The sequence below is a fragment of the Bombina bombina genome, chromosome 10 (genome assembly GCF_027579735.1).
Source record: "Bombina bombina isolate aBomBom1 chromosome 10, aBomBom1.pri, whole genome shotgun sequence".
NCBI lineage: Eukaryota > Metazoa > Chordata > Amphibia > Anura > Bombinatoridae > Bombina > Bombina bombina.
The window spans coordinates 11,420,955-11,445,223 of NC_069508.1; the positions used below are offsets into that span (position 1 = coordinate 11,420,955).

The 24,269-nt window shown below is 45.6% G+C and overlaps 1 protein-coding gene across 3 annotated transcripts in view; it reads left to right on the plus strand.

Annotated features, from left to right (window-relative positions):
• Nucleotides 1-24,269, plus strand: part of NTNG1 (netrin G1) — a 397,703-nt gene that overhangs the window by 121,258 nt on the left and 252,176 nt on the right. The gene's annotated exons all lie outside the window — the stretch shown is intronic.

Below are 24,269 nucleotides of genomic sequence, written 5' to 3' on the forward strand. Positions count from 1 at the left end.
TCCCCTGCCCAGGGCAGCAGACGGGTACTGAGCTGTGTCATATGAAGACCCAGGACAGATATGAAAGGAACAGGCCCTATACAGTTTGATTCAATAAGGTTTTTAGGTTCCTAAGAGGCCGTATTGTATTTTTGCTGTGTAAATGTTCGTACAGAATACATAGCCCAGAGACATTTGAGTCATGAGCAAACTGCCCCGGTTACCATAATACATATTAAAATATCTGTGTTTGAAGAAAGATTTTTTTTTTCTGGTGCCAATTAAAAATGGCCGCAGTGGAAATTTTGCTGCAGTCGTTGACTTCTGTAGCTGAAGGGGATGTGCAGGCAAACCCAGCATCTTGGAGGGCTGCCTTGATCATCCGAATCAGAGGAATTTCATACAACCTAAAATATTTTTAACAATCATTAAAAAGTTGTTTTTCTTAGCAAGATAAACTCTACTCTGGTAACATCAGTATTAAGGATAATCTGTTCTAATAATATGAAACTCGTTACAGTCATCGTTATCTGAAGGGGTTAAATTTACTGTAACATTTTGACTAAAAAAATCTTAGAAATTAGAAATAACTGAAAAGTTCACAAGGGCAGAATTATGGATGAAACCTCTTATTTTATCTGTTTGCTTTAAAATTCAGCTACATAAAATATGTGTATGAAATATTTATCAGGCAAAGCAGACTTCATTAAAATCTATAGCTTAGAGAGAGAGAAAATGAGGGGGATAAAGGAGAGGGGTAGAGAGAGTGGAGGGAAAAAGAGAGAGGAGGAAGGGAAGAGGGGGGGAAGAGTGAGGGGGAGGAAACAGAGTGAGGAAATAGGAGAGAGGCGGAAGGGGAAATGGAAAGAGAGAGAAGAAATAGAGGGGGGAATAGAGGTAATAAAGGAAGAAAAAGAGAGGGAGTGAGATAGTAAAGAGAGAGAGAGAGACGGAGTGAGGTGGTAAAGAGAGAGAGAGAGACAGAGTGAGATAGTAAAGAGAGAGAGAGAGAGAGACGGAGTGAGGTGGTACAGAGAGAGAGACGGAGTGAGGTGGTACAGATAGAGAGAGAGAGAGACGGAGTGAGGTGGTAAAGAGAGAGAGAAAGAGAGAGATACGGAGTGAGATAGTAAAGAGAGAGAGAGTGAGACGGAGTAAGGTGGTACAGAGAAAGAGACGGAGTGAGGTGATATATATATATATATATATATATATATATATATATATATATGAGAGAGAGAGAGAGAGAGAGAGAGAGAGAGAGAATGAGGTGGGAAAGATAGAGAGAGGGAATGAGGTGGGGAAGGAAGAAAGAAAGAAGGAATGTGAGGATGTGGGAGGTGTCTGGAACTCAGCATGCAGTAACGGAAAACCAAAACAAAGAAATGATATGCTTGATAAAAACTTTACTAAAGAAATATAATGCAGAAACAGGTAAATCAAGTTGAAATCAATATTGAACCAAATAAAGTTTTTACAATGCAAACTTTAAGCACAATTCTCTCAGCAAGCACAGAACCCATCGGTTACTGTTGGTGAGGTATGTTGTGAAATGTCTAGCAACAAGAGAGTATATATAAGTATCACAGCAGATGTCTTTCGTCTCAGCAGTAGTATAAGCATACACAAGTATCACAGCAGAGGTCTTTGGTCTCAGTAGTAGGGCAGGCATACACAAGTATCACAGCAGAGGTCTTTGGTCTCAGCAGTAGGGCAGGCATACACAAGTATCACAGCAGAGGTCTTTGGTCTCAGCAGTAGGGCAGGCATACACAAGTATCACAGCAGAGGTCTTTGGTCTCAGCAGTAGGGCAGGCATACACAAGTATCACAGCAGAGGTCTTTGGTCTCAGCAGTAGGGCAGGCATACACAAGTATCACAGCAGAGGTCTTTGGTCTCAGCAGTAGGGCAGGCATACACAAGTATCACAGCAGAGGTCTTTGGTCTCAGCAGTAGGGCAGGTATACACAAGTATCACAGCAGAGGTCTTTGGTCTCAGCAGTAGGGCAGGCATACACAAGTATCACAGCAGAGGTCTTTGGTCTCAGCAGTAGGGCAGGCATACACAAGTATCACAGCAGAGGTCTTTGGTCTCAGCAGTAGGGCAGGCATACACAAGTATCACAGCAGAGGTCTTTGGTCTCAGCAGTAGGGCAGGCATACACAAGTATCACAGCAGAGGTCTTTGGTCTCAGCAGTAGGGCAGGCATACACAAGTATCACAGCAGAGGTCTTTGGTCTCAGCAGTAGGGCAGGCATACACAAGTATCACAGCAGAGGTCTTTGGTCTCAGCAGTAGGGCAGGCATACACAAGTATCACAGCAGAGGTCTTTGGTCTCAGCAGTAGGGCAGGCATACACAAGTATCACAGCAGAGGTCTTTGGTCTCAGCAGTAGCGCAGGCATACACAAGTATCACAGCAGAGGTCTTTGGTCTCAGCAGTAGGGCAGGCATACAGAAGTATCACAGCAGAGGTCTTTGGTCTCAGCAGTAGGGCAGGCATACACAAGTATCACAGCAGAGGTCTTTGGTCTCAGCAGTAGGGCAGGCATACACAAGTATCACAGCAGAGGTCTTTGGTCTCAGCAGTAGGGCAGGCATACACAAGTATCACAGCAGAGGTCTTTGGTCTCAGCAGTAGGGCAGGCATACACAAGTATCACAGCAGAGGTCTTTGGTCTCAGCAGTAGGGCAGGCATACACAAGTATCACAACAGAGGTCTTTGGTCTCAGCAGTAGGGCAGGCATACACAAGTATCACAGCAGAGGTCTTTGGTCTCAGCAGTAGGGCAGGCATACACAAGTATCACAGCAGAGGTCTTTGGTCTCAGCAGTAGGGCAGGCATTCAAAAGTATCACAGCAGAGGTCTTTGGTCTCAGCAGTAGGGCAGGCATATACAAGTATCACAGCAGAGGTCTTTGGTCTCAGCAGTAGGGCAGGCATACACAAGTATCACAGCAGAGGTCTTTGGTCTCAGCAGTAGGGCAGGCATACACAAGTATCACAGCAGAGGTCTTTGGTCTCAGCAGTAGGGCAGGCATACACAAGTATCACAGCAGAGGTCTTTGGTCTCAGCAGTAGGGCAGGCATACACAAGTATCACAGCAGAGGTCTTTGGTCTCAGCAGTAGGGCAGGCATACACAAGTATCACAGCAGAGGTCTTTGGTCTCAGCAGTAGGGCAGGCATACACAAGTATCACAGCAGAGGTCTTTGGTCTCAGCAGTAGGGCAGGCATACACAAGTATCACAGCAGAGGTCTTTGGTCTCAGCAGTAGGGCAGGCATTTACAAGTATCACAGCAGAGGTCTTTGGTCTCAGCAGTAGGGAAGGCATACACAAGTATCACAGCAGAGGTCTTTGGTCTCAGCAGTAGGGCAGGCATACACAAGTATCACAGCAGAGGTCTTTGGTCTCAGCAGTAGGGCAGGCATACACAAGTATCACAGCAGAGGTCTTTGGTCTCAGCAGTAGGGCAGGCATACACAAGTATCACAGCAGAGGTCTTTGGTCTCAGCAGTAGGATAAGGCATACACAAGTATCACAGCAGAGGTCTTTGGTCTCAGCAGTAGGGAAGGCATACACAAGTATCACAGCAGAGGTCTTTGGTCTCAGCAGTAGGGAAGGCATACACAAGTATCACAGCAGAGGTCTTTGGTCTCAGCAGTAGGATAAGGCATACACAAGTATCACAGCAGAGGTCTTTGGTCTCAGCAGTAGGGAAGGCATACACAAGTATCACAGCAGAGGTCTTTGGTCTCAGCAGTAGGGCAGGCATACACAAGTATCACAGCAGAGGTCTTTGGTCTCAGCAGTAGGATAAGGCATACACAAGTATCACAGCAGAGGTCTTTGGTCTCAGCAGTAGGGAAGGCATACACAAGTATCACAGCAGAGGTCTTTGGTCTCAGCAGTAGGATAAGGCATACACAAGTATCACAGCAGAGGTCTTTGGTCTCAGCAGTAGGGCAGGCATACACAAGTATCACAGCAGAGGTCTTTGGTCTCAGCAGTAGGGCAGGCATACACAAGTATCACAGCAGAGGTCTTTGGTCTCAGCAGTAGGGCAGGCATACACAAGTATCACAGCAGAGGTCTTTGGTCTCAGCAGTAGGGCAGGCATACACAAGTATCACAGCAGAGGTCTTTGGTCTCAGCAGTAGGGCAGGCATACACAAGTATCACAGCAGAGGTCTTTGGTCTCAGCAGTAGGGCAGGCATACACAAGTATCACAGCAGAGGTCTTTGGTCTCAGCAGTAGGGCAGGCATACACAAGTATCACAGCAGAGGAGCAGGAACAAGGTAAAAAGGAACCTTCCTAGGCAATAACCCAGTACAGAGTTATGTACTGAGTAGCCTTATATAGGGATTCCCACACCTGTGCCTTCCAGGTGGAAGTCCTAGTAATCAGAGGCTGGCCCTTTAAATCTAGGCAGCGTGCAGCTAGTGAACAGACTGGTCTCGGCATCTCTGCACATGGGAAGCAGCAACAGACCGCCGGGGACCCCGCATTCACCGCGACAAGCGACTAGGGTAAGAACCCTGACAGGGAATGAGGTAGGAAAGAGGAAAAGAGAGAGGGAATGAGGTGAGAGAGAGAGAAAGACAGAGATAATGAGGTGAGAAAGAAAGAAAGAGAATGAAAAAGAAAGAGAGAGGGAATGAGGTGAGAGAGAGAGAAAGACAGAGATAATGAGGTGAGAAAGAAAGAAAGAGAATGAAAAAGAAAGAGAGAGGGAGTGAAGTGAGAAAGAGAGAAAGAGAGAGGGAATGAGGTGAGAGAAAGAGAGAAAGAAAGAGAGAGGGAGTGAAGTGAGAAAGAGAGAAAGAGAGAGGGAATGAGGTGAGAGAAAGAGAGAAAGAAAGAGAGAGGGAATAAGGAAAGAAAGAAAGAAAGAAAGAAAGAAAGAAAGAAAGAGAAAGAAAGAAAGAGAGAGGGAATAAGGTGGGAAAGAAAGAAAGAAAGAAAGAAAGAAAGAAAGAAAGAGAGAGGGAATAAGGTGGGAAAGATTGATAGAAAGAGAGAGGGAATGAGGTGGGAAAGAAGGAAAGAGAGAGGGAATGAGGTGGATGAGATGGAAAGAGAGGCAATGAGGTGGGAAAGATAGAAAGAGAGAGGGAATGAGGTGGGAAAGAAGGAAAGAGAGAGGGAATGAGGTGGGAAAGATAGAAAGAGAGAGGGAATGAGGTGGGAAAGAAGGAAAGAGAGAGGGAATGAGGTGGGAAAGATAGAAAGAGAGAGGGAATGAGGTGGGAAAGAAGGAAAGAGAGAGGGAATGAGGTGGGAAAGATAGAAAGAGAGAGGGAATGAGGTGGGAAAGAAGGAAAGAGAGAGGGAATGAGGTGGGAAAGATAGAAAGAGAGAGGGAATGAGGTGGGAAAGATAGAAAGAGAGAGGGAATGAGGTGGGAAAGAAGGAAAGAGAGAGGGAATGAGGTGGGAAAGATAGAAAGAGAGAGGGAATGAGGTGGGAAAGATATAAAGAGAGAGGGAATGAGGTGGGAAAGAAGGAAAGAGAGAGGGAATGAGGTGGGAAAGATAGAAAGAGAGAGGGAATGAGGTGGGAAAGAAGGAAAGAGAGAGGGAATGAGGTGGGAAAGAAGGAAAGAGAGAGGGAATGAGGTGGATGAGATGGAAAGAGAGGGAATGAGGTGGGAAAGATAGAAAGAGAGAGGGAATGAGGTGGGAAAGAAGGAAAGAGAGAGGGAATGAGGTGGGAAAGATAGAAAGAGAGAGGGAATGAGGTGGGAAAGAAGGAAAGAGAGAGGGAATGAGGTGGGAAAGATAGAAAGAGAAAGGGAATGAGGTGGGAAAGAAGGAAAGAGAGAGGGAATGAGGTGGGAAAGATAGAAAGAGAGAGGGAATGAGGTGGGAAAGAAGGAAAGAGAGAGGGAATGAGGTGGGAAAGATAGAAAGAGAGAGGGAATGAGGTGGGAAAGATAGAAAGAGAGAGGGAATGAGGTGGGAAAGAAGGAAAGAGAGAGGGAATGAGGTGGGAAAGATAGAAAGAGAGAGGGAATGAGGTGGGAAAGATATAAAGAGAGAGGGAATGAGGTGGGAAAGATATAAAGAGAGAGGGAATGAGGTGGGAAAGATAGAAAGAGAGAGGGAATGAGGTGGGAAAGAAGGAAAGAGAGAGGGAATGAGGTGGGAAAGAAGGCAAGAGAGAGGGAATGAGGTGGGAAAGATAGAAAGAGAGAGGGAATGAGGTGGGAAAGAAGGAAAGAGAGAGGGAATGAGGTGGGAAAGATAGAAAGAGAGAGGGAATGAGGTGGGAAAGATAGAAAGAGAGAGGGAATGAGGTAGGAAAGAGAGAGGGAATGAGGTGGGAAAGATAGAAAGAGAGAGGGAATGAGGTGGGAAAGAAGGAAAGAGAGAGGGAATGAGGTGGGAAAGATAGAAAGAGAGAGGGAATGAGGTGGGAAAGAAGGAAAGAGAGAGGGAATGAGGTGGGAAAGATAGAAAGAGAGAGGGAATGAGGTGGGAAAGATAGAAAGAGAGAGGGAATGAGGTGGGAAAGAAGGAAAGAGAGAGGGAATGAGGTGGGAAAGATAGAAAGAGAGAGGGAATGAGGTGGGAAAGATATAAAGAGAGAGGGAATGAGGTGGGAAAGATATAAAGAGAGAGGGAATGAGGTGGGAAAGATAGAAAGAGAGAGGGAATGAGGTGGGAAAGAAGGAAAGAGAGAGGGAATGAGGTGGGAAAGAAGGAAAGAGAGAGGGAATGAGGTGGGAAAGATAGAAAGAGAGAGGGAATGAGGTGGGAAAGAAGGAAAGAGAGAGGGAATGAGGTGGGAAAGATAGAAAGAGAGAGGGAATGAGGTGGGAAAGATAGAAAGAGAGAGGGAATGAGGTGGGAAAGAAGGAAAGAGAGAGGGAATGAGGTGGGAAAGATAGAAAGAGAGAGGGAATGAGGTGGGAAAGATAGAAAGAGAGAGGGAATGAGGTGGGAAAGATAGAAAGAGAGAGGGAATGAGGTGGGAAAGATAGAAAGAGAGAGGGAATGAGGTGGGAAAGATAGAAAGAGAGAGGGAATGAGGTGGGAAAGAAGGAAAGAGAGAGGGAATGAGGTGGGAAAGAAGGAAAGAGAGAGGGAATGAGGTGGGAAAGATAGAAAGAGAGAGGGAATGAGGTGGGAAAGATAGAAAGAGAGAGGGAATGAGGTGGGAAAGATATAAAGAGAGAGGGAATGAGGTGGGAAAGATAGAAAGAGAGAGGGAATGAGGTGGGAAAGATAGAAAGAGAGAGGGAATGAGGTGGGAAAGATAGAAAGAGAGAGGGAATGAGGTGGGAAAGAAGGAAAGAGAGAGGGAATGAGGTGGGAAAGATAGAAAGAGAGAGGGAATGAGGTGGGAAAGAAGGAAAGAGAGAGGGAATGAGGTGGGAAAGATAGAAAGAGAGACCATAACAGTTAACCAGAGCTCTGAAGTTGCGCTTTCCCATCGCATGTTAAATTCAATTGCGTTTAAGTGAATGTGTTTACTTTCAACATGTAATAAGCGCTACTCACACAATCATTTTCTACCAGGTTTAATCAAATGTAAAACATAAAGTTCAGATCAGACCTTTAAACTATAAAACTTGTAGACAAATGAAATCGTCATATAATTGTTCATTTAGGACTATATAAGTTGTTTGATTAAATTATAATTCACGTTTAAACTTCCAAACTGATATGAATATTATTAATGGTACAAGTGTTGTGAATTGATACTATTGACTGCATCATACATATTACTCGATGGTCTCTGAAAACTTATGTGAGAACCAATGGGAAATGCCCAAGATACATCTGTATCTTATATGGTTTCATTTGCTCTTGTGTCATTTTCTAATTCAGTAAGTGTTTCTTTTCCCCCCGATTGTTTTGAAACTAATATAATACTAGTGTCACAGTGTACTAATGACAATGACATGTTTATGGGCTCAGTCCCTGCTAGGGCCACAGTGTACTAATGACAGTGACATGTTTATGGGCTCAGTCCCTGCTAGGGCCACAGTGTACTAATGACAGTGACATGTTTATGTGCTCAGTCCCTGCTAGTGCCACAGTGTACTAATGACAGTGACATGTTTATGGGCTCAGTCCCTGCTAGGGCCACAGTGTACTAATGACAGTGACATGTTTATGGGCTCAGTCCCTGCTAGGGCCACAGTGTACTAATGACAGTGACATGTTTATGGGCTCAGTCCCTGCTAGGGCCACAGTGTACTAATGACAGTGACATGTTTATGGGCTCAGTCCCTGCTAGGGCCACTGTGTACTAATGACAGTGACATGTTTATGTACTCAGTCCTTGCTAGGGTCACAGTGTACTAATGACAGTGATATGTTTATGTGCTCAGTACCTGCTAGGGTCACAGTTTACTAATGACAGTGACATGTTTATGTACTCAGTCCTTGCTAGGGTCACAGTGTACTAATGACAGTGATATGTTTATGGATTCAGTTCCTGCTAGGGTCACAGTGTACTAATGACAGTGACATGTTTATGTGCTCAGTCCTTGCTAGTGTCACAGTGTACTAATGACAGTGACATGTTTATGTGCTCAGTCCCTGCTAGGGCCATAGTATACTAATGACAGTGACATGTTTATGTGTTCAGTCCTTGCTAGGGTCACAGTGTCCTAATGACAGCGACATGTTTATGTGCTCAGTACCTGCTAGGGACACAGTGTACTAGTGACAGTGACATGTGTATGGACTCAGTCCTTGCTAGGGTCACAGTGTACTAGTGACAGTGACATGTTTATGTGCTCAGTCCTTGCTAGAGTCACAGTGTACTAATGACAGTGACATGTTTATGGGTTCAGTTCCTGCTAGGGTCACAGTGTACTAGTGACAGTGACATGTTTATAGGCTCAATCCCTGTTAGGGTCACAGTGTACTAATGACAGTGACATGTTTATGTGCTCAGTCCCTGCTAGGGTCACAGTGTACTAATTACAGTGACATGTTTATGGGTTCAGTTCCTGCTAGGGTCACAGTGTACTAATGACAGCGACATTTTTATGTGCTCAGTCCTTGCTAGGGTCACAGTGTACTAATTACAGTGACATGTTTATGGGCTCAGTCTCTACGAGGGTCACAGTGTTCTAGTGACAGTGACATGTTTATGGGCTCACTCCCTGCTAGGATCACAGTGTACTAATGACAGTGACATGTTTATGTGCTCATTCCCTGCTAGGGTCATAGTGTACTAATGACAGTGACATGTTTATGGGCTCAGTCCCTGCTAGGGCCACAGTGTACTAATGACAGTGACATGTTTATGTGCTCAGTCCCTGCTAGGGTCACAGTTTACTAATGACAGTGACATGTTTATGTGCTCAGTACCTGCTAGGGTCACAGTTTACTAATGACAGTGACATGTTTATGTACTCAGTCCTTGCTAGGGTCACAGTGTACTAATGACAGTGATATGTTTATGTGCTCAGTACCTGCTAGGGTCACAGTTTACTAATGACAGTGACATGTTTATGTACTCAGTCCTTGCTAGGGTCACAGTGTACTAATGACAGTGATATGTTTATGGATTCAGTTCCTGCTAGGGTCACAGTGTACTAATGACAGTGACATGTTTATGTGCTCAGTCCTTGCTAGTGTCACATTGTACTAATGACAGTGACATGTTTATGTGCTCAGTCCCTGCTAGGGCCATAGTATACTAATGACAGTGACATGTTTATGTGTTCAGTCCTTGCTAGGGTCACAGTGTCCTAATGACAGCGACATGTTTATGTGCTCAGTACCTGCTAGGGACACAGTGTACTAGTGACAGTGACATGTGTATGGACTCAGTCCTTGCTAGGGTCACAGTGTACTAGTGACAGTGACATGTTTATGTGCTCAGTCCTTGCTAGAGTCACAGTGTACTAATGACAGTGACATGTTTATGGGTTCAGTTCCTGCTAGGGTCACAGTGTACTAGTGACAGTGACATGTTTATAGGCTCAATCCCTGTTAGGGTCACAGTGTACTAATGACAGTGACATGTTTATGTGCTCAGTCCCTGCTAGGGTCACAGTGTACTAATTACAGTGACATGTTTATGGGTTCAGTTCCTGCTAGGGTCACAGTGTACTAATGACAGCGACATTTTTATGTGCTCAGTCCTTGCTAGGGTCACAGTGTACTAATGACAGTGACATGTTTATGGGCTCAGTCTCTGCGAGGGTCACAGTGTTCTAGTGACAGTGACATGTTTATGGGCTCACTCCCTGCTAGGGTCACAGTGTACTAATGACAGTGACATGTTTATGTGCTCATTCCCTGCTAGGGTCACAGTGTACTAATGACAGTGACATGTTTATGTGCTCAGTACCTTCTAGTGTCACAGTGTACTCATGACAGTGACATGTTTATGTGCTCAGTAACTGCTAGGGCCACAGTTTACTAATGACAGTGACATGTTTATGGGTTCAGTTTATGCTAGTTACATAGTGTACTAGTGACAGTGACATGTTTACGTGCTCAGTCCTTGCTAGGGTCACAGTGTACTAATGACAATGACATGTGTATGGGCTCAGTCTCTGTGAGGGTCACAGTGTACTAATGACAGCGACATGTTTATGTACTCAGTCCCTGCTAGGGTCACAGTGTACTAATGACAGTGACATGTTTATGTGCTCAGTCCCTGCTAGGGTCACAGTGTACTAATGACAGTGACATGTTTATGGGTTCAGTTCCTGCTAGGGTCACAGTGTACTAATGGCAGTGACATTTTTATGTGCTCAGTCCTTGCTAGGGTCACAGTGTACTAATGACAGTGACATGTTTATGGGCTCAGTCTCTGCGAGGGTCACAGTGTTCTAGTGACAGTGACATGTTTATGGGCTCACTCCCTGCTAGGGTCACAGTGTACTAATGAAAGTGAAATGTTTATGTGCTCAGTCCCTGCTAGTGTCACAGTGTACTCATGACAGTGACATGTTTATGTGCTCAGTCTCTGCTAGGGTCACAGTGTACTAATGACAGTGACATTTTTATGTGCTCAGTCCTTGCTAGGGTCACAGTGTACTAATGACAGTGACATGTTTATGGGCTCAGTCTCTGCGAGGGTCACAGTGTACTAATGACAGTGACAAGTTTATGGGCTCAGTCCCTGCTAGCATCACAGTGTACTAGTGACAGTGACATGTTTATGGGTTAAGTTCCTGCTAGGGTCACAGTGTACTAATGACAGTGACATGTTTATGTGCTCAGTCCATATTGGGGTCACAGTGTACTAATGACAGTGACATGTTTATGGGCTCAGTACCTGCTAAGGTCACAGTGTACTAATGACAGTGACATGTTTATGGGCTCAGTCCCTGCTAGGGTCACAGTGTACTAATGACAGTGACACGCTTATGTGCTCAGTCCCTGCTAGGGTCACAGTGTACTAGTGACAGTGACATGTTTATAGGCTCAGTACCTGCGAGGGTCACAGTATACTAATGACAGTGACACGCTTATGTGCTCAGTCCCTGCTAGGGACACAGTGTACTAGTGACAATGACATGTTTATGGGCTCAGTCTCTGTGAGGGTCACAGTGTACTAATGACAGTGACACGCTTATGTGCTCAGTCCCTGCTAGGGTCACAGTGTACTAGTGAGAGTGACATGTTTATGGGCTCAGTCTCTGCGAGGGTCACAGTGTACTAGTGACATGTTTATAGGCTCAGTACCTGCGAGGGTCACAGTATACTAATGACAGTGACACGCTTATGTGCTCAGTCCCTGCTAGGGTCACAGTGTACCAGTGACAGTGACATGTTTATGGGATCAGTTCCTGCTAGGGTCACAGTGTACTAATGACAGTGACATGTTTATGGGATCAGTTCCTGCTAGGGACACAGTGTACTAGTGACAGTGACACGCTTATGTGCTCAGTCCCTGCTAGGGTCACAGTGTACCAGTGACAGTGACATGTTTATGGGATCAGTTCCTGCTAGGGTCACAGTGTACCAGTGACAGTGACATGTTTATATGCTCAGTCCCTGCTAGGGTCACAGTGTACTAGTGACAGTGACATGTTTATGTGCTCAGTCCCTGCTAGGGTCACAGTGTACTAATGACAGTGACATGTTTATAGGCTCAGTGCCTGCTAGGGTCACAGTGTACTAATGACAGTGACATGTTTATGTGCTCAGTCCCTGCTAGTGCCACAGTGTACTAATGACAGTGACATGTTTATGTGCTCAGTCCCTGCTAGGGTCACAGTGTACTAATGACAGTGACATGTTTATGTGCTCAGTCCCTGCTAGGGTCACAGTGTACTAGTGACAGTGACATGTTTATGTGCTCAGTCCCTGCTAGGGTCACAGTGTACTAGTGACAGTGACATGTTTATGTGCTCAGTCCCTGCTAGGGTCACAGTGTACTAATGACAGTGACATGTTTATGTGCTCAGTCCCTGCTAGGGTCACAGTGTACTAATGACAGTGACATGTTTATGTGCTCAGTCCCTGCTAGGGCCACAGTGTACTAATCACAATGATATATCTGCTATATGCTACCTGCACAGACAGATTAAACAGGCAGGTCACACACAAATATTATTTCTTTCTACTTTCCTGCAGTTGTTGTCTCTTCCCCTCATCAATGGCCCCTAAATTCTGCTCTCTTTCTTCACAACGATCCGGGTCTTTCATTGATTTTCTGTGAGATTCTAATTTGCTGGGTATTGATTTCAATAAAAGTGTTTTGCTGATGAAATTAGTAGCAAAAGGAGCATTTTTTGTGTTCTGAAGGACGCGCTGTCTTTCTCTATACCGCCCAGCATCTTCGTTGACAGTTTTTTAATCTCTTTCCAAGACTTGTCAAACCCCATCTGAGGCACTGGTTAGGATCCTCACAGTATGAATCTGTATGATCCTGGGCTTCACTCGTTCCTAGCCAGACATCTGGGGAATGAGATGGAATTATAAAGTGTATAAAATGCTGCTTAACACTTTAATTGCCTGGGCCAGAAAGAAAGTGTCAACATACAATCTGTGACACTCCCATACTGAGCAGCAAGACCAAGCAGAACCCAACTCTAACTCAACTCTTCTATTAATTAGTTCCACCATCTTACCTGAGGTTGAACTCAATGTCCCATATGTCTGAGAGATCCCTTTCACCAGTTCTCTCGATGACCACACACAATGTTCTTTATCAGATTAGAGTGACCCACCTGTCCTCAGACTTCAAACACATCTGTTACCGAAATCTTTCTATCTGTACCTCATGATTTACTTGTACAAACCATCTGTACTTCTTGATATGTACCTTCTTACAACATACTTGTATCTCCTAATGCAACCATCTAACAAACTGTCTGATCCATGATCCCACGCATCTCACCTGCCCCTCCTGATCCTACACACACATCTCTCCTTACCCACCTGTCTTAACTGATCCAACCAATATATCTCTCCCTGACCTACCTACCCCTCCTGATCCAACCCACATATTTCACCTGCCCCTTCTGATCCTACACACACATCTCACCTGACCCACCTGTCTCAACTGATCCAACCAACATATCTCTCCTGACCTACCTACCCCTCCTGATCCAACCCACACAATTCACCTGCCCCTCCTGATCCTACACACACATCTCTCCTGACCCACCTGACCCTCCTGATCCTGCATACATATCTCACCTGCCCCTCCTGATCCTACACACACATCTCTCCTGATCCTACACACACATCTTTCCTAACTCACCTGTCTCTCCTGATCCTACACACACATCTCTCCTAACTCACCTGTCTCTCCTGATCCTACACACACACATCTCTCCTAACTCACCTGTCTCTCCTGATCCTACACACACATCTCTCCTAACTCACCTGTCTCTCCTGATCCTACACACACATCTCTCCTAACTCACCTGTCCCTCCTGATCCTACACACACATCTCTCCTAACTCACCTGTCTCTCCTGATCCTACACACACATCTCTCCTGACTCACCTGTCTCTCCTGATCCTACACACACATCTCTCCTAACTCACCTGTCTCTCCTGATCCTACACACACATCTCTCCTAACGCACCTGTCTCTCCTGATCCTACACACACATCTCTCCTAACTCACCTGTCTCTCCTGATCCTACACACACATCTCTCCTAACTCACCTGTCTCTCCTGATCCTACACACACATCTCTCCTAACTCACCTGTCTCTCCTGATCCTACACACACATCTCTCCTGACTCACCTGTCTCTCCTGATCCTACACACACATCTCTCTAACTCACCTGTCTCTCCTGATCCTACACACACATCTCTCCTAACTCACCTATCTCTCCTGATCCTACACAGACATCTCTCCTAACTCACCTGTCTCTCCTGATCCTACACACACATCTCTCCTAACTCACCTGTCTCTCCTGATCCTACACACACATCTCTCCTAACTCACCTGCCCCTCCTGATCCTACATACACATCTCTCCTGACCAACCTGCCCCTCCTGATCCTACACACACATCTCTCCTAACTCACCTGTCTCTCCTGATCCTACACACACATCTCTCCTAACTCACCTGTCCCTCCTGATCCTACACACACATCTCTCTAACTCACCTGTCTCTCCTGATCCTACACACACATCTCTCCTAACTCACCTGTCTCTCCTGATCCTACACACACATCTCTCCTAACTCACCTGTCTCTCCTGATCCTACACACACATCTCTCCTAACTCACCTGTCTCTCCTGATCCTACACACACATCTCTCCTAACTCACCTGTCTCTCCTGATCCTACACACACATCTCTCCTAACTCACCTATCTCTCCTGATCCTACACAGACATCTCTCCTAACTCACCTGTCTCTCCTGATCCTACACACACATCTCTCCTAACTCACCTGTCTCTCCTGATCCTACACACACATCTCTCCTAACTCACCTGCCCCTCCTGATCCTACATACACATCTCTCCTGACCAACCTGCCCCTCCTGATCCTACACACACATCTCTCCTAACTCACCTGTCTCTCCTGATCCTACACACACATCTCTCCTAACTCACCTGTCCCTCCTGATCCTACACACACATCTCTCTAACTCACCTGTCTCTCCTGATCCTACACACACATCTCTCCTAACTCACCTGTCTCTCCTGATCCTACACACACATCTCTCCTAACTCACCTGTCTCTCCTGATCCTACACACACATCTCTCCTAACTCACCTGTCTCTCCTGATCCTACACACACATCTCTCCTAACTCACCTGTCTCTCCTGATCCTACACACACATCTCTCTAACTCACCTGTCTCTCCTGATCCTACACACACATCTCTCTAACTCACCTGTCTCTCCTGATCCCACACACACATCTCTCTAACTCACCTGTCTCTCCTGATTGTACACACACATCTCTCCTAACTCACCTGTCTCTCCTGATCCTACACACACATCTCTCCTAACTCACCTGTCTCTCCTGATCCTACACACACATCTCTCCTAACTCACCTGTCTCTCCTGATCCTACACACACATCTCTCCTAACTCACCTGTCTCTCCTGATCCTACACACACATCTCTCTAACTCACCTGGCTCTCCTGATCCTACACACACATCTCTCCTAACTCACCTGTCCCTCCTGATCCTACACAGACATCTCTCCTAACTCACCTGTCTCTCCTGATCCTACACAGACATCTCTCCTAACTCACCTGTCTCTCCTGATCCTACACAGACATCTCTCCTAACTCACCTGTCTCTCCTGATCCTACACACACATCTCTCCTAACTCACCTGTCTCTCCTGATCCTACACACACATCTCTCCTAACTCACCTGTCCCTCCTGATCCTACACACACATCTCTCTAACTCACCTGTCTCTCCTGATCCTACACACACATCTCTCCTAACTCACCTGTCTCTCCTGATCCTACACACACATCTCTCCTAACTCACCTGTCTCTCCTGATCCTACACACACATCTCTCCTAACTCACCTGTCCCTCCTGATCCTACACACACATCTCTCCTAACTCACCTGTCCCTCCTGATCCTACACACACATCTCTCCTAACTCACCTGTCCCTCCTGATCCTACACACACATCTCTCTAACTCACCTGTCTCTCCTGATCCCACACACACATCTCTCTAACTCACCTGTCTCTCCTGATTGTACACACACATCTCTCCTAACTCACCTGTCTCTCCTGATCCTACACACACATCTCTCCTAACTCACCTGTCTCTCCTGATCCTACACACACATCTCTCCTAACTCACCTGTCTCTCCTGATCCTACACACACATCTCTCCTAACTCACCTGTCTCTCCTGATCCTACACACACATCTCTCTAACTCACCTGGCTCTCCTGATCCTACACACACATCTCTCCTAACTCACCTGTCCCTCCTGATCCTACACAGACATCTCTCCTAACTCACCTGTCTCTCCTGATCCTACACAGACATCTCTCCTAACTCACCTGTCTCTCCTGATCCTACACAGACATCTCTCCTAACTCACCTGTCTCTCCTGATCCTACACACACATCTCTCCTAACTCACCTGTCTCTCCTGATCCTACACACACATCTCTCCTAACTCACCTGTCCCTCCTGATCCTACACACACATCTCTCTAACTCACCTGTCTCTCCTGATCCTACACACACATCTCTCCTAACTCACCTGTCTCTCCTGATCCTACACACACATCTCTCCTAACTCACCTGTCTCTCCTGATCCTACACACACATCTCTCCTAACTCACCTGTCCCTCCTGATCCTACACACACATCTCTCCTAACTCACCTGTCCCTCCTGATCCTACACACACATCTCTCCTAACTCACCTGTCCCTCCTGATCCTACACACACATCTCACTAACTCACCTGTCTCTCTTGATCCTACACACACATCTCTCCTAACTCACCTGTCTCTCCTGATCCTACACACACATCTCTCCTAACTCACCTGTCTCTCCTGATCCTACACACACATCTCTCTAACTCACCTGGCTCTCCTGATCCTACACACACATCTCTCCTAACTCACCTGTCCCTCCTGATCCTACACAGACATCTCTCCTAACTCACCTGTCTCTCCTGATCCTACACAGACATCTCTCCTAACTCACCTGTCTCTCCTGATCCTACACAGACATCTCTCCTAACTCACCTGTCTCTCCTGATCCTACACACACATCTCTCCTAACTCACCTGTCTCTCCTGATCCTACACACACATCTCTCCTAACTCACCTGTCCCTCCTGATCCTACACACACATCTCTCTAACTCACCTGTCTCTCCCTGATCCTACACACACATCTCTCCTAACTCACCTGTCTCTCCTGATCCTACACACACATCTCTCCTAACTCACCTGTCTCTCCTGATCCTACACACACATCTCTCCTAACTCACCTGTCCCTCCTGATCCTACACACACATCTCTCCTAACTCACCTGTCCCTCCTGATCCTACACACACATCTCTCCTAACTCACCTGTCCCTCCTGATCCTACACACACATCTCTCTAACTCACCTGTCTCTCCTGATCCCACACACACATCTCTCTAACTCACCTGTCTCTCCTGATTGTACACACACATCTCTCCTAACTCACCTGTCTCTCCTGATCCTACACACACATCTCTCCTAACTCACCTGTCTCTCCTGATCCTACACACACATCTCTCCTAACTCACCTGTCTCTCCTGATCCTACACACACATCTCTCCTAACTCACCTGTCTCTCCTGATCCTACACACACATCTCTCTAACTCACCTGGCTCTCCTGATCCTACACACACATCTCTCCTAACTCACCTGTCCCTCCTGATCCTACACAGACATCTCTCCTAACTCACCTGTCCTCTCCTGATCCTACACAGACATCTCTCCTAACTCACCTGTCTCTCCTGATCCTACACAGACATCTCTCCTAACTCACCTGTCTCTCCTGATCCTACACACACATCTCTCCTAACTCACCTGTCTCTCCTGATCCTACACACACATCTCTCCTAACTCACCTGTCCCTCCTGATCCTACACACACATCTCTCTAACCCACCGTCTCTCCTGATCCTACACACACATCTCTCCTAACTCACCTGTCTCTCCTGATCCTACACACACATCTCTCCTAACTCACCTGTCTCTCCTGATCCTACACACACATCTCTCCTAACTCACCTGTCCCTCCTGATCCTACACACACATCTCTCCTAACTCACCTGTCCCTCCTGATCCTACACACACATCTCTCCTAACTCCCCTGTCCCTCCTGATCCTACACACACATCTCTCTAACTCACCTGTCTCTCTTGATCCTACACACACATCTCTCCTAACTCACCTGTCCCTCCTGATCCTACACACACATCTCTCCTAACTCACCTGTCCCTCCTGATCCTACACACACATCTCTCCTAACTCACCTGTCCCTCCTGATCCTACACACACATCTCTCCTAACTCACCTGTCCCTCCTGATCCTACACACACATCTCTCCTAACTCACCTGTCCCTCCTGATCCTACACACACATCTCTCTAACTCACCTGTCTCTCTTGATCCTATACACACATCTCTCCTAACTCACCTGTCCCTCCTGATCCTACACACACATCTCTCCTAACTCACCTGCCCCTCCTGATCCTACACACACATCTCTCCTAACTCACCTGCCCCTCCTGATCCTATACACACATCTCTCCTAACTCACCTGCCCCTCCTGATCCTACACACACATCTCTCCTAACTCACCTGTCTCTCCTGATCCTACACACACATCTCTCCTGACTCACCTGCCCCTCCTGATCCTGCACACACATCTCTCCTGACTCACCTGTCTCTCCTGATCCTACACACACATCTCTCTAACTCACCTGTCTCTCCTGATCCTACACACACATCTCTCTAACTCACCTGTCTCTCCTGATCCTACACACACATCTCTCCTAACTCACCTGTCTCTCCTGATCCTACATACACATCTCTCCTAACTCACCTGTCTCTCCTGATCCTACACACACATCTCTCCTAACTCACCTGTCTCTCCTGATCCTACACACACATCTCTCCTAACTCACCTGTCTCTCCTGATCCTACACACACATCTCTCCTAACTCACCTGTCTCTCCTGATCCTACACACACATCTCTCCTAACTCACCTGTCCCTCCTGATCCTACACACACATCTCTCTAACTCACCTGCCCCTCCTGATCCTACACACACATCTCTCTAACTCACCTGCCCCTCCTGATCCTACACACACATCTCTCTAACTCACCTGTCTCTCTTGATCCTACACACACACATCTCTCCTAACTCACCTGTCCCTCCTGATCCTACACACACATCTCTCCTAACTCACTTGTCCCTCCTGATCCTACACACACATCTCTCCTAACTCACCTGTCTCTCCTGATCCTACACACACATCTCTCTAACTCACCTGTCTCTCTTGATCCTACACACACATCTCTCCTAACTCACCTGTCCCTCCTGATCCTACACACACATCTCTCTAACTCACCTGTCTCTCCTGATCCTACACACACATCTCTCCTAACTCACCTGTCTCTCCTGATCCTACACACACATCTCTCCTAACTCACCTGTCTCTCCTGATCCTACACACACATCTCTCCTAACTCACCTGTCTCTCCTGATCCTACACACACATCTCTCCTGACTCACCTGCCCCTCCTGATCCTACACACACATCTCTCCTGACTCACCTGTCTCTCCTGATCCTACACACACATCTCTCCTAACTCACCTGTCCCTCCTGATCCTACACACACATCTCTCCTAACTCACCTGTCTCTCCTGATCCTACACACACATCTCTCCTAACTCACCTGTCTCTCCTGATCCTACACACACATCTCTCTAACTCACCTGTCTCTCCTGATCCTACACACACATCTCTCCTAACTCACCTGTCTCTCCTGATCCTACACACACACATCTCTCCTAACTCACCTGTCTCTCCTGATCCTACACACACATCTCTCCTAACTCACCTGTCTCTCCTGATCCTACACACACATCTCTCCTAACTCACCTGTCTCTCCTGATCCTACACACACATCTCTCCTAACTCACCTGTCTCTCCTGATCCTACACACACATCTCTCTAACTCACCTGTCTCTCCTGATCCTACACACACATCTCTCTAACTCACCTGTCTCTCCTGATCCTACACACACATCTCTCCTAACTCACCTGTCTCTCCTGATCCTACACACACATCTCTCCTAACTCACCTGTCTCTCCTGATCCTACACACACATCTCTCCTAACTCACCTGTCTCTCCTGATCCTACACACACATCTCTCCTAACTCACCTGTCTCTCCTGATCCTACACACACATCTCTCCTAACTCACCTGTCTCTCCTGATCCTACACACACACATCTCTCCTAACTCACCTGTCTCTCCTGATCCTATACACACATCTCTCCTAACTCACCTGTCTCTCCTGATCCTACACACACATCTCTCCTAACTCACCTGTCCCTCCTGATCCTACACACACATCTCTCCTGACTCACCTGTCTCTCCTGATCCTACACACACATCTCTCCTGACTCACCTGTCTCTCCTGATCCTATACACACATCTCTCCTAACTCACCTGTCTCTCCTGATCCTACACACACATCTCTCCTAACTCACCTGTCCCTCCTGATCCTACACACACATCTCTCCTGACTCACCTGTCTCTCCTGATCCTATACACACATCTCTCCTAACTCACCTGTCTCTCCTGATCCTACACACACATCTCTCCTAACTCACCTGTCCCTCCTGATCCTACACACACATCTCTCCTAACTCACCTGTCCCTCCTGATCCTACACACACATCTCTCCTAACTCACCTGTCTCTCCTGATCCTACACACACATCTCTCCTAACTCACCTGTCCCTCCTGATCCTACACACACATCTCTCCTGACTCACCTGTCTCTCCTGATCCTACACACACATCTCTCCTAACTCACTTGTCTCTCCTGATCCTACACACACATCTCTCCTAACTCACCTGTCCCTCCTGATCCTACACACACATCTCTCCTAACTCACCTGTCCCTCCTGATCCTACACACACATCTCTCCTAACTCACCTGTCCCTCCTGATCCTACACACACATCTCTCCTAACTCACCTGCCCCTCCTGATCCTACACACACATCTCTCCTAACTCACCTGTCCCTCTTGATTCAAACATCCTACACCCCAGACACCAGGCTTTCTCTCCAGATGTTATCCATATATCTCCCCGATATAACACTCATGTATCACAAAAGATCCAGACCATCTTTCTTCCAATCAGATTTTCATGCCCATCACATCTGCCTGCTTGACCACATAATTTTTACATCATAACTCTATGGTCTATATCACATATTGACAAATAGATACTGTAGTGTTTTATTTCTTTATGTGAGTTCAGGTCTTAAAATCCTGTTTTTCACTCTTGTTTAAATTTGTATGTTTATTTAATTTATTTCACAGACTACATTTTATATCTATGGTGATGATGGTAACTGCATTATTTACACGTAAAGAGGTTTTGCATAAAAACCATGAAGTAAAGGTCATTAATGGTACTTTATGTACCTGAACTGTTATCACAGAGGCACAAAAGGAAAAAATAAACTTTTGAGATTCAGACAGTTTACAGTTTAAAAAAAAATCATTATTCTTCTACTATTAAACTGAGCTGGTTCTCGTGGTCTAATTTGTTGAACTTAACTTCTGTCCATCAGAACATACTGAGGTAGGCTCAAGAGAGTGCATGTGTGCTGAGCCAGGTTTATCAAAACCCATTTATGAGCTTAATATCTCACTGAAAAACGTTGACAACAACATCCCAACTCTAATTGCAGAATTTGTACCGCCTTGATTTTCAAATGACATCATATTAAATTGAGCTGCATATATCATGTAAGTGTTCACCTCTTGGCTTATAGAAGCTCCACTTTGAAAGCTACTGACATCACACAACTGTCTTCAAGAAGTCACAGAACAAAAAAATAAATAAAACAAAAATAAAAGCAATAAAAAGCCGGAGACATGAGAGCAGGTCAATGTACTTCACATTAAGGGGCATATTTATCAAGCTCCGTATGGAGTTTGATGTCTCGGGTTTCTGGCGAGCCTTCCGTCTCACCGGAAACACAAGTTATAAAGCAGAAGTCTAAAGACCGCTGCTCCATAACCTGTCCCCCTGCTCTGAGGCGGCGGACAGAGGTTGCCAGAAATTAACCTGATCGAATACGATCGGGTTTTTTGACACCCCCTGCTAGAGGCCAATTGGCTGTGAATCTGCAGGGGGGGTATTGCACCAGCAGTTCAAAAGAACTGCTGGTGCAATGATAAATGCAGAGAGCGTATGCTGTCGGCATTTATCAATGTGCTGCTGACATGATCCGCAATATCGTATCATGTCCGCTCGCACAATAAGTCTAGTATGTGAGGGATTTAGAGCACTCCTCGCTATCCGACATGCAGATGTTAATGAGATTATGACTCAAGCAATTAGAAATAAAAAAAATTTGAACTTGTAATATGGGCACAAAAATAGAAGCAATATTGATTGTGCTTGAGCAATATTAACCCCTTCCGCTGTTAGAACATTCTATGCTGTCCTAACTGCACTGGGCTTAACACCATTAGGACAGCATGAAACGTCCTAGCCATTTGGCTGTTCTAAAACAATAGTCACTTCCTATATGGGATACCCTATGCTGAAATGAACAATCTCGTGAATTAAATTTTTACTTATTTGTTTACATCAGAACTTTCTTCTGATGTAGACAAATGAGTCCTGGCAAGAAGGTGTTAACGCAAATTAGTGATCATTTTTTTTGTGCTACACTTGCAATCAATGCCTACGTGGTTCATGAAAGATTACTTTTTACTTACCTTTTATATGTTAGTTTTGTTTTTTGTATTCCTGGTTGTGGCAGAGTATAAGCAAAACCGTTCATCCGCTAGGGGAGTCAATGACTCTACAGAAATCAGCATGGTCACCAGTTGTGTAGCAGACTGGGGAATAGGAAGAGGTTTACAAAGGGTTTGGATTTCTTTTACTGGAATTTAAGAAAATAACATTTTGTTATCAATTAAATTAGCAGGTAGGATTTTGCCTTTAGACACACTTTTCATTTCAGAGTTAATCCTAGAAATATTTCCATGTCTCCCTCTGGCAAACTTTTTTGTGTTTCTTTTATGCAACAGAAACCTCTGTACACTAACGGGAAAACAAAATATCATTGTTTATTAAAAATCTAATGAGAGATTCACGTAAGAATCAATATGCTGTCTCCGTTGTTTTTGCACACAATGTATTTATAACGGCGTCTTGTAAATAAAGCATCACTAGCAGATTCTGCTTGTACAGAAAGTGCCTCGAGAGAGCCGACTGCCACTGATGTGTAGAGTATCCCAGAGATGTAGTTATTGTGATTGTGTAATGTAAAGGAAGTGCCAGCTCTGCAGACTTATATTGAAAGGTGCAGACATCACATTTGTACATTTAACTACATTCTTGTATTAACTCAGCTGGTTTGATCTATGGAGAAGACCAGCTTCCTTAGTATAACAAACTGACTTCCTTGTCCATATTGGTACCCGGTCACAATGTTGCAGAAATTCATGCCAAATTCATGCTATCCATGGGTTTTAATGTTTAATCATTTAGGATTTAGGATTAGAGTTGAATCCCTGTAAGACCTGGGATTTACAAGTCCTTTACAGGCATTTTTTCTCCTGTGGCAAAGTCATCTGCAACAATCTTTAGTTTGCACCTCCTACTCGATTAAATATTTATTCTTCCAAATCAGACCATCTGTCCCTAAGTTTAGACCCTCCTATACTTGTAGACTAGACCTACATTCCCTTCCAAATCAGACCATCTGTCCCTAAGTTTAGACCCTCCTATACTTGTAGACTAGACCTACCTTCCCTTCCAAATCAGACCATCTGTCTTTAGGTTTAGACCCTCCTATACTTGTAGACTAGACCTACCTTCCCTTCCAAATCAGACCATCTGTCCCTAAGTTTAGACTATCTTATACTTGTAGAATAGACCTACCTTCCCTTCCAAATCAGACCATCTGTCCCTAAGTTTAGACCCTCCTATACTTGTAGACTAGACCTACCTTCCCTTCCAAATCAGACCATCTGTCCCTAAGTTTAGACCCTCCTATACTTGTAGACTAGACCTACCTTCCCTTCCAAATCAGACCATCTGTCTTTAGGTTTAGACCCACCTATACTTGTAGACTAGACCTACCTTCCCTTCCAAATC